Source organism: Sorex araneus, chromosome 3 (assembly GCF_027595985.1).
Source record: "Sorex araneus isolate mSorAra2 chromosome 3, mSorAra2.pri, whole genome shotgun sequence".
Lineage (NCBI taxonomy): Eukaryota > Metazoa > Chordata > Mammalia > Eulipotyphla > Soricidae > Sorex > Sorex araneus.
In genome coordinates this window covers 42,592,563-42,603,181 of record NC_073304.1, presented here as the reverse complement: position 1 = coordinate 42,603,181, position 10,619 = coordinate 42,592,563, and the positions used below count along the sequence as shown (strand labels likewise).

The window sequence follows — 10,619 nt, the reverse complement described above, 5'->3', positions numbered from 1 at the left end:
TGCCAGGAATTGAACCTGGGTCAGCTGTGTGCAAGATAGGCAGCCTATCTGCTATAATATCTTTCTGGCCCCTGAAATAATGTTTCTTAAACTTAGGTCGACTTGACTCGTAATAAATTCTTATTTTCTGCAAAGCGTTATCATAGCACCCAGATTATGCCATGTAGCAGAGAAAATAGAATGACTGCCTGAACAGAACTTTAATTTGTTATTCTAGTTCATTCAGCAGTTTAAACTTTCCTTTTAGAAGCAAAAAAAAAGTTATTTGACCTTTCTTATGAACTCAAGGAAAGCTTAACATTTAATTTCTGTTAGTATTAATGGAACCGTTTAGCTATCTTGATTGTATGGATGTTCAGCAGAATACAGTAAGTAGGCCAGAAGCATTTGTCTAGTGAGTAGGCAGAGATTCAGAATAATCCTCTAGGCAAAACTTACTTTGTAAGCAATCAGGGAACTAGTGATTCTTCGATTCGACATTTCTAGAAACCTGAGGAAAACCCAGGGACTACTGGAAAAGAGTAGGGGCGGTGAAGAACTTGATACCATCTGTTGCCATCTCATCTAATGTAACGCTATAGAGCTAAAACCAACTCTTGTGTTCATCCCATTGAGATCAGCTGGGCACACTGTGATGCTTTTGATTTTGTCTAGAAACCTGTCACTTCAGGATAATTTCTGAAGACAAAGTCTGTTTTCCGTTTGGTAGGTGACCTGTTTAATGTTTTCCCTGTGTCTGGGAACTCCTTAGTGTAATTAGCGACCTTTGAACTCCACAACTAATCCTGAGCTATTTTGTATTCCTTACTCATCTTTAAGGCTGGACCTTTCTTTTCTTCAGAGTCTGCTGCCACAATTAAAGAAGAAACAGCTGCATTTCAAAGGGATTCCGATTCCAGAAGCTTAATCGTGATTGACATGTTCTTATTCTAAGCTATAAGACACTCTAAGAGTCCTTTCTTGGGTTAAAACTTCAATCATTTTCTAAAAAATTATCTCACTATGGATTTTATTCATTTTCTTTGATAACTATTCTTTGCATTTTTCAACTTGAAAGATGCTTTGCATTTGCAGTGAATATGAGCACCTACTTCCCATTAAAGATTTGGATAGCATCAGACCTACTCTAGATGGAGAATTGCTATATTGCCTTTCCGTGCCAAAATATGATTATGAAATCTTTGTCTGTCTGGTGGGTAATTATTCATTGATAGACCCAGAAGATACAAGCAGTGTTAAATATCTGCAAATGTATTCCAGAAAAAATGGTTTGTGATTTTGATAAAACTCTTTATTTCATTTTTCGATAATTAGCTTTTTAAACTTTTTTAAGCCAGCAAATACCCATACCATGAAAGGCAGTAAAACTATCCTGGTGGATATTTTTCACTTTTTAAGTAATTGATTCAAACATCAGGTTTGGAATAAATAGTCTAACCAGAAATTCTTAAGACAATTGGTTTTCAAAAGTTTTTACTGATTAAATATTAACTTGTCTCAAACTTAATGTTTTTACAGTGCATTCTTTCTGAGATAAAATTATTGTGACTTTATTATGTATTCAGTCCTTCCAAAGTGCAATTTTGTATATATTATCTTCTACTAATGGTTTTCTTGTAGTTTTTATTATAGTTTTATGCTGTACAGATACTCATCGACTTTGACACCACCCCTGGAGGTAGGTGTGTCAAGTTATCATCCAGAGTCTCTGAAGAGCCTGCAGCCACAGCAGAACAGTTGTTTCTAAGACAAAGGTCAGAAAAGGGATGTTAATAAACAGTCCTCAGGTTTAAGGGACTTTTTTAGGATTACATCTTAAATTCCAACAAATCAGATTTAGAGTTACTGAAAGTGAAATTGATCCATCCCTCATCCAAACTTTGCAATACTTTCCTGTTCTGACATCATTTAGATAGTTAGCTGTATTATCAGATTAAAAACCATTGTACCAGGCTGCTGAAAGGAAAAGGAGGCAAGAAGCTAAACATGGGATGAATTCTGAACCTTTTAACCTGGCTGAAGTACGTTGGTCCCTGTTATGCAAATACTTTCAATCCTCTGCTAAGTTCAGTGGAAATAATTTTCTTGAATGACAGGTTTATTCAGCAAGGATTCAGTTGGTGATTAATCCCCCTTTGATCTAGGGTATTTCACTTAACTACCAGTTACCTCGTTCTGACAAAGTGCAACTGAGATCAGGGAGATCACTAGAACACTACCAGGGTGTGCGTTTATTCTCTGTAACCTTTTAAAGCAAGGGCCAAGAATGCAATTTATTTTCAGTATTTGAAGATGTAAAGTCCTGTCTGCTAAGTTAGAAAGTCAATTGAATACCAAATGAAGTTTATTTCTTACGTAATAGAGCAAACATTTCTTTTTGCTTTGCCTAACAGTGATTTGAAGAAAGGCTTTGAAGAAAGAAGAAACAAAGACTACATTCTAAACACATCTTCTAGTTTTGTTTCATATACTAGACTGGCCCTGAGGTAACCCCCAAATCAAAAAGCATTGGCTCCAACGTAGGCTGAGAAAATATGTGTACCTTAAAAAAACTTCTAGTTTCTTCCTGTCTTCCCTTGATAAAGATACTGTTGAAGAATAATACAATTGGAGAGAACATATTGTATGTAATACACAATTACTCATCTTAAAACTTCTGATTTCAAAGTTTTTGTTATAACTTGGTCCTTTCTTGCGGGAAGGAGTATATAAGGTCCCATCATAAGAATAATAGCATTTATTTTCAGAATGCAGGTTTTTTTTTTTCAAAAAGGCAAATGAAATTATGCTATTACAGAATTGCTACACAAAGTAATTGCTTTTAATTATCAAAATAACCATATGTGGAATATTATCTTTTATTTTTTTTATTCCCTATTCTCATAACTGTATTTCTACTTCTGTAATTTTCAAACTTAGAAATTCTCTATGGAATTGTACATAATTTTTTAGAAGTAAGATTTTAAGGTATGGGGCTGGAGCAATAGCACAGTGGGGAGGGTGTTTGCCTTGCACGCAGCCAACCCGGGTTCGATTCCCAGCATCCCATATGGTCCCCTGAACACTGCCAGGGGTAGTTCTTGAGTGCAGAGCCAGGAGTAACCCCTGAGCATCGCTGGGTGTGACCCCCCCAAAAAAAAAGATTTTAAGGTATGTTCTATGCTGTTTCTTAAATAATTTACTTTTTTTGTTTGTTTGTTTGGGGACCATAGCTGGCTATGCTCAAAGCTTACTCCTGGCTTTTGACTCAGGGATCACTCCTAGCAGTTCTCAGGGGATCACATGGGATGCCTGAGATTGAACCTGGATCAGCCACTGTATAATTATGGCAAATGCCGTATCCTCTGTACTATTGCTCCAGTCTCAAGAATTTACTTTTTAAAGTTTCTGTAAATTCACAGTGCATCAGTAAAAATGGGGGAAAAGCATCAGTCACATTATTTTGTATGATACCAGGTGATTTAATCTGCAAATATATTTCACAACTCTTAAAAAAGAAATAATACTTTGCAACATTGGTCTTTAAAAATGTTTACAGTATTATTAATGGCTAATACTATTAAAGCATTTTTAATGCTTTTCAGTGATTTTTTTTGGTTTGAGTTGCAATAGCTTATAATACAATGTTTCAGTTACTTTATATATATGCTTTCAGATATATATATATATAATTATTTTGTAGTGCTAGGAATAGCCCAAGACCTCACAAATGGCAAGGCAAGTTGGCCACATCCTCTGACTCATACATTAGCCTAGACATTTTGTGAGCCATTTTTAGATATAAGTTTATACATACACTCGTATATATATATACACATATGTGTACATATATATACATATACACATACACACATATGTACCCAAGTTATGTTAGTGCCAGGCCAACTTCTTAAAGTATCAGAGGAATAATATTTAAAGTCGTATTCCAATACGTTCCCTCTAAACACATTGCAATGTTAGTAATAAATAAAGAGATTTGTTATAATGAAAATGGTCAAAGAACTCATGAGATTATGCTTACAAAATGATTGGAATTTTTATGAGCAGGGCAGGAAAGATAGCTAAATGTGCAGAGTGTTTGCTTTGCATGCAGGAGAAAGGAGGATTCTGTTCCCAGACCTGACAAGTCTCCCAGAACCTCCAGATTGCTCTCCCCGACTCTGCCCCCCTCAATACACACACACATACACACCTTTTTTGTAAGCTGAATTTCCAATCAACTTTAACAACTTTTATTGTCTTATAGAACCAATGCATATATCTTTGTAGTTTATTACCTTAAAAGCAAGTTACTCTGTGATTTGGCTTGATTTCTTTAAGGCCTTGGCATATCTGTGCAACTAATGGCAGTATTGTTAATATATGATGTACATTATTTAGATATTGACAGATGCCCCTGGCATGGAGCCTACCTTATGAGTTGTTTTTCCAGGGGGACATATGGAAATGTATATATCTCTAGTCTATTAAACATTTAAAATAAAACTTTATGTTCCTTAAATAACAGTTTCACTTTAAAAATTAGTGAATACATTGCTAATGATAAAAGTGAAAACATTCCAAATTATTCTTGAAATTTTTGCATTTTCTTTTAAGGGACTTGAGTGCCCTCTGCAGGTTATAAAGAGCTCACTAATGGCTACATTTTTAAACCCCAGGGTTTTTTTCCCCAATTTGAAGCATATATATAACTTGCGTATGTGTTTTGCATTTTATTTGTACTCTGTTAATTTGCAATTTGTTTTCACTACCAGGTTTACAGTTGTATTGAGTCTGAAGATTGTAGACCATTGGATTTTCAAATCACTTAGCTGGTTTCTTTAAATGTTAGAACTGTGGTGACACATTCCCTCACATAGAGGAGGCTGAGAAGTAACTTCTTCAAAATTTATGAAAACTTGTGGTGGAAAACTTATTTCCCATTACAATTTTAAATGTTTACCTTTGAAATAAATTTTGCTCTTTAGTGTACATCATATAAAAAATTTAAACAGGAAAAGATATTTCTTGATCTTAGTGATTGTTAAGTTAAGCTTAAAAAGCACGGCTTCTTAAAAGCTATTTAAGTTAAATTTGAACAAATAGAGCTTTGATATTGATGTGTAGGTCTACTAGATTTCTAGGAAGAGTACTTCTACTTGAAGAACAAAAGACACAGGTTTCATATCTGAATCACTCATTTCTATGTGCCCGTACATTCTCGCCAGGTTGAAACATTTGTTTCCATAGGATAATAGAAGTTTGTTTCATATGTGAAACTGTAGAACTGGAGCACCAGTGGCACTTGTTGATTCACTCAAAACTGCCAGAGAAGCTTAAGTATGATGAGAACAAGAGGAATGACGGAATCAGATTAATAAAAGTAGATCTTTTTGTTGCAACCAACATAATGATCTTTATCATCAACCTTGAAAAGTAAATTAGAACAAGCAAATTGCTGTTGAAAAATTCTTTCAGCACTCTGCTGTTGCTACTCATCTAGTCATGGCTCAGCCAGGAGCAAGGAAAAAAATGCACTTGTTTTGCATTAACAAAGGGAAGGTTATTAAAGTGAGTGTTTACATTGTGTTTATTGAAGTGGTCAAAGAATATTTGTTGCATCTCAAACAACCTGCTTTCTCCAATTGTCACAGTACGTGAGTGATAACAAAAATTATTCACGTATATTTCAGACAGGACGTTTAAGTGTTTTGGTGCTGTAATATTGGATTATTCTTTCCAGTTACGTCCAAATGTCTTATATTAACTTTCCTCCCAGAAACTATAATGCATATAAGCAGAAAATCATAAAAATGAAAACAATTGTAAAATTAATGAAGTGGGTATTTACATAAATACAGTAACATACATAAGTAGTATGTATGTTAGAGAAATAGCTTGATTTCTTAAAAACAACTGAGTTATGAGCTACACTGGTACTGATTTCATAAAAATTGAATGTAGAATAGACAAGACGGCAATTGAAAATAAGCATGCCAATCAGACATGTAAAATTTAGTAGCAGCATAAATAGGGAGAAAAGTAATTAGAAATTCAGAAATAATTGTAGCTTTCTCCCCTCTGAAATGAGCGATTTAAATCTGATACTTTAGAAGTGGAGATGTGATATATTAACATGGATTAAAGTATATGGACTTTTGAGCATTGCCGAGTGTAACCCCCCAACCCCAGAAAAAAAAAAGTATATGGATGGGGCTGGGGTGGTAGTACAGCGAATAGGGCATTTGCCTTTCACAAAGCTGCCCCAGGTTCAATACCCAGCATTCCATAAGTTTCCCGGAGCACCGCCAGGAGCAATTTCTGAGTCCTGAGCTAGGAGCACCCCTGAGCATCGCTGAGTATAACCCAAAAAGACCAAAAATAAATATAAAAGTTTAAAAAGTAAAGTATGTGGACATATAGCAGATATCATTGAATATAATATGGTATTCTATAATATCCTGGGTTGACTAATTTCTTGTGTGTGTGAAGCAAAATAGTTTGTTGTTGTTTTTTAAGAAATTTACTTGAGAGATATGTGAGGGGAGAGAGAGGAATACTTTTTTTTTTTTTTAAATTTATTTATTTTTAATTAGAGAATCACCGTGAGGGTACAGTTACAGATTTATACACTTTTGTGCTTATACTTCCCTCATACAAAGTTTGGAACCCATCCCTTCACCAGTGCCCATTCTCCACCACCCGTAAACCCAGTGTCCCTCCCACCCTCCCCAATCCCATCTCCCCCCCACCCCACCCTGCCACTGTGGCAAGGCATTCCCTTCTGTTTTCGAGAGAGGAATACTTATTCAGGAAAGAACACAAGCTTCTCCAGAGTGAAAAGAGCCTGAATTGACTATTTTTTCATGAGGGATCTTTTTAGATTCACCAAAAGGAAATTTACACATTTAAACTAAAACTCTCACCAGTTACAAGATTATTAGCCAATTAAAAACCTCTTAGCCAGACCCTTTATGTTAGCATTTTTATAGTACTTAACATGTATTTATATAGTATATTTAGCACTTTAAAAGTCCTGAAAGAATTGATAAAAATTATTTTTTAATTTATGAATTAATTGCGGTGGGGAGGGAGGGGGTTGCATCAGGAATCTCAAAAACAGTTGCCAGACTTGAATCATAGAGCTACCAGGGTCACACTTAAGGGACCCTTAGGATTTGAATTCATGATCTGTCTGTACATTTGCAAAGTTACAAGACAGGCATTTGGAGCCACCATATTATGCCTCTGGCCCCACGTTTATTTTAAGTGAATATTTTAACATTTTTCCCTCACAACTTCTATATTCATAAACTTAAAAAAATTGAACATAAACTAAAGCAAATGCCAAGTCTCTAACACTTTAGCTAAAGTCTTCGCTAAAGTCACTTTAGCTAAGGGTATAACCAGAAGTAGTTTATAATAGTTAGCTTGTTAACTAAGAGAGTACTTTGTAATTAAAGTGAATACTCTTAACTTCATGCCTATAATACACATTTCCCTCATGCGTTTAAAATAGCACTTGTCATTTTGTATATATGTTAATACACCTAAATACAGTTGAATATAAGGTATAACCTGAAATTTAAATTTAAAATGGCTAAGGAGCTCAAATAATAGAGATCACTTTTTAAAAAAAACAAAGTGTTTTTTAAATTGGCATATTTTTAAAATTCAGTTTTTTTTAATTGGTCCACTTTTAAAAAGGTTATAATTCTCTCTCTATTTTCACACACCCACTTTTCTCTTTTTCTCCCCTCCTCCTGCCATTCTAATATTATACACTTAAAAGAAGGGAACCTCATGAGGCCAGGGAGATGGTTCAAAATGGTGCAGGACACACTTTGCATGTCAGATACCTGGGTTTAATCCTTGATCATGGCACCACATGGTCCCCTAAGCTCCACCTGGTGTGTCTTCAAAACCAGAAAAGGAAAAAAAAAAATCCTCATGACTAATGTTAACCTTTTACTATTGTGCTCCTACACCAAGGTGAAAAAAGCTAATTCTAATTTTTTTCCAGTGGTGCATAAAAACTCTTGCAATATATTATCATTGGAATACAAAGGACTTGTTTGTACAAAAAATTGCACAAAGAGAAGTCGAGAGAGAGAGAGAACAGCGGGTAAGGCACTTGTCTTATACACAGCCAACCTGGGATCAATCCCTGAATTTCCATATGATTCCCTTAGCACTGCCAGAAGTAACCCCTGTACATAGCTGGTGTAGCCTCCAAAAATAAAAGCTTAAAAAAAAATAATTACACAGGGTTGATGGTTACAGTTCAGCAGGCAAAGGAAAGAGGGGCCTCCCAGAGATCTTTCTAGGTCTATTCTGGCAGACAATCCCAGAAACCTGAATTAAGTGATCTAGATAGGGAATAATTTCTGTCTTCAATTTATAAGGAAAGTGTTGTTCAACTTATGATAGTAACTTTGGTCTTCACTTTCTACCTCCCTTTCTTGCTGATTTTGAATGCTTGTTCACATGTTCTGGTATGAATTTTGCCTCTGTTTTACTAGTGAAGAAGATATCACTATCACTGTCATCCTGTTGTTCATAGATATAATGATGTTTAAATTGGATGATAGGAATAAACAATAGACAAAAGTGAAGAAATACTAATATATTTAGTCAATTGATATACCTAAATTTTTATTTACAATGTATTACAGACAGAATTTCAGTCTTGGAGCAAAGCCTTGTTACTTTACCTATACATACGTACAGTAGAGGTGTGTGTGTGTGTGTGTGTGTGTGTGTGTGTGTGTGTGTGTGTGTGTGTGTGTATGTGTACAAGTAAATTAAGAAAAATACAAGATCTAGAGCATGGGTCTCACTTGCAAGTTTTTTCTTCCCACACCTCCCACACCAATATTTTGAAATTCTTGATGACAGTGACATTCATCTTCACATTGCCATTTTTCTAGTGCCACCAGCAACATCTGGATTTAGTGAATAAGCAAGATATTAAATATGAAATAAAGCAGATTGTTCTTCCAGCTCCAGCAGCAGTGATGTTTGATTAGGTTTTTACTTGTATGTGTTAAAAAAAAAAGTTGGTGAGCAAACTGGTTCAGTCTACACTCTGCCCTGTAACTGCCATCTCTAACACTACTTAAAAAATTTATTGTCATTCATGACTGCTCTTCAGCCACGTGGTACAGGGTTTGGCTCAGCCTGTTAGACTAGCAAGTGCTGAGGCCTGCATTGCTGCCATCATAGGACATTCCTTGCACTTATACTCCAGTGAACTTTAAAGCATTTGGCACTCCTTCGGGGCTGGAGAGATAGCACAGCGGGTAGGGCGTTTGCCTTGCACGCGACCGACCCAGGTTCAAATCCCAGCATCCCACATGGTCCCCTGAGCACGGCCAGGGGTAATTCCTGAGTGCAGAGCCAGGACTAACCCCTGTGCATCGCCAGGTGTGACCCAAAAAGCAAAAAAAAAAAAAAAAAAAAAAAAGCATTTGGCACTCCTGTCTTAGAAATTCTCTCCTGGAACTACAACTGCTTTCTGAGCTCCCTGCTACTCACCAGAGGCAGTCTAGATTTTGTTAAATATTATATGACCTGAGATACAAAGAATTCCTTTGCTCCATAGAGCCACAGATTCCGGTGATTCCCAAACACCCAAAGAGTTGCCAATATCCAAGAATTCCAAATCATTATTTTGAACATTTCCATTATTCATAAAGGCAGAGAAAATAAGTTTGCAGACTTCCAGACCTGATTTAAAAAATAGCTCTGCCATTTACAAACTGGGTGGTCCTGGATAAATTAACTTCTATGTCCTTCACTTTATGCACAACTTCATCAGGTTGTTATGAGTATTATACCAAATTCTAGGTGCATAGGTATTCCATGTTCATCTATACCAAAATTAAAACAACCTTTTCATGCAGTTGTCTACCTAAATTCAATCATTGTGCCACCAAAATTATATGAATTATAAAAATTATATGAATTGTTCATTTGACCTTGATGTTGACTTTTCAGCTGCAGAGCACATTGCTGGAATGCTACTCTTGATTAATTGGTTCTTTGGAGTTAAGAAAAGGGCTGAGGGCTGGAGCGATAGGAACCTATCATAATACAGTGGGTAGGTCATTTGCCTTGCACACAACTGACCCAGGTTCAATACTTGGCATCCCATGTGGTCCCCCAAGCACTTTGAGAAGTAATTCCTGAGTGAAGACCAGGAATAACACCTGAGCATCATTGGGTGTGACCCAAAAAGCAAAATGAAAAGGGCCGAACAGAGACTTTTCAAAAAGTTAAAAATAAGTGTTCGCTTCTAGCAGCACATCCTAAAAATTGTAACAATGCAGGGAAGATTAGCATGGCTCCTTTGCAAGAATAGCACACAAATTCATGAGGCTTTCCATATTTTTTAGAATTAAAAATAGTACTAACGTACAATCCCAGTTCCTCTCAGGTATCTGTCCCAAGAACACAAAACACTAATTAGAAAAGATAAGTATATGTTCATTGCAAAGTTACATTAGCTAAAATGTGGAAACAACCCAAGTGCCCAGCACAGATGAATAAATATGTGGTATAAGGGCAGGGGAGGGCACTCAAAGGATTGAAGCCAGGTTTTACTGGGAACCCCAGGTTCAGTTCCTGACACCTGGAAC

General features: G+C 36.0%; 1 non-coding gene across 1 annotated transcript; it reads left to right on the top strand.

Moving 5' to 3' along the window:
• The first annotated feature begins 10,266 nt into the window (after window positions 1-10,266).
• On the top strand, window positions 10,267-10,373 carry LOC129403869 (U6 spliceosomal RNA). The gene has a single exon (XR_008629527.1). It is a non-coding gene; the product is annotated as a U6 spliceosomal RNA (small nuclear RNA).
• The last annotated feature ends 246 nt before the right edge of the window (window positions 10,374-10,619 follow it).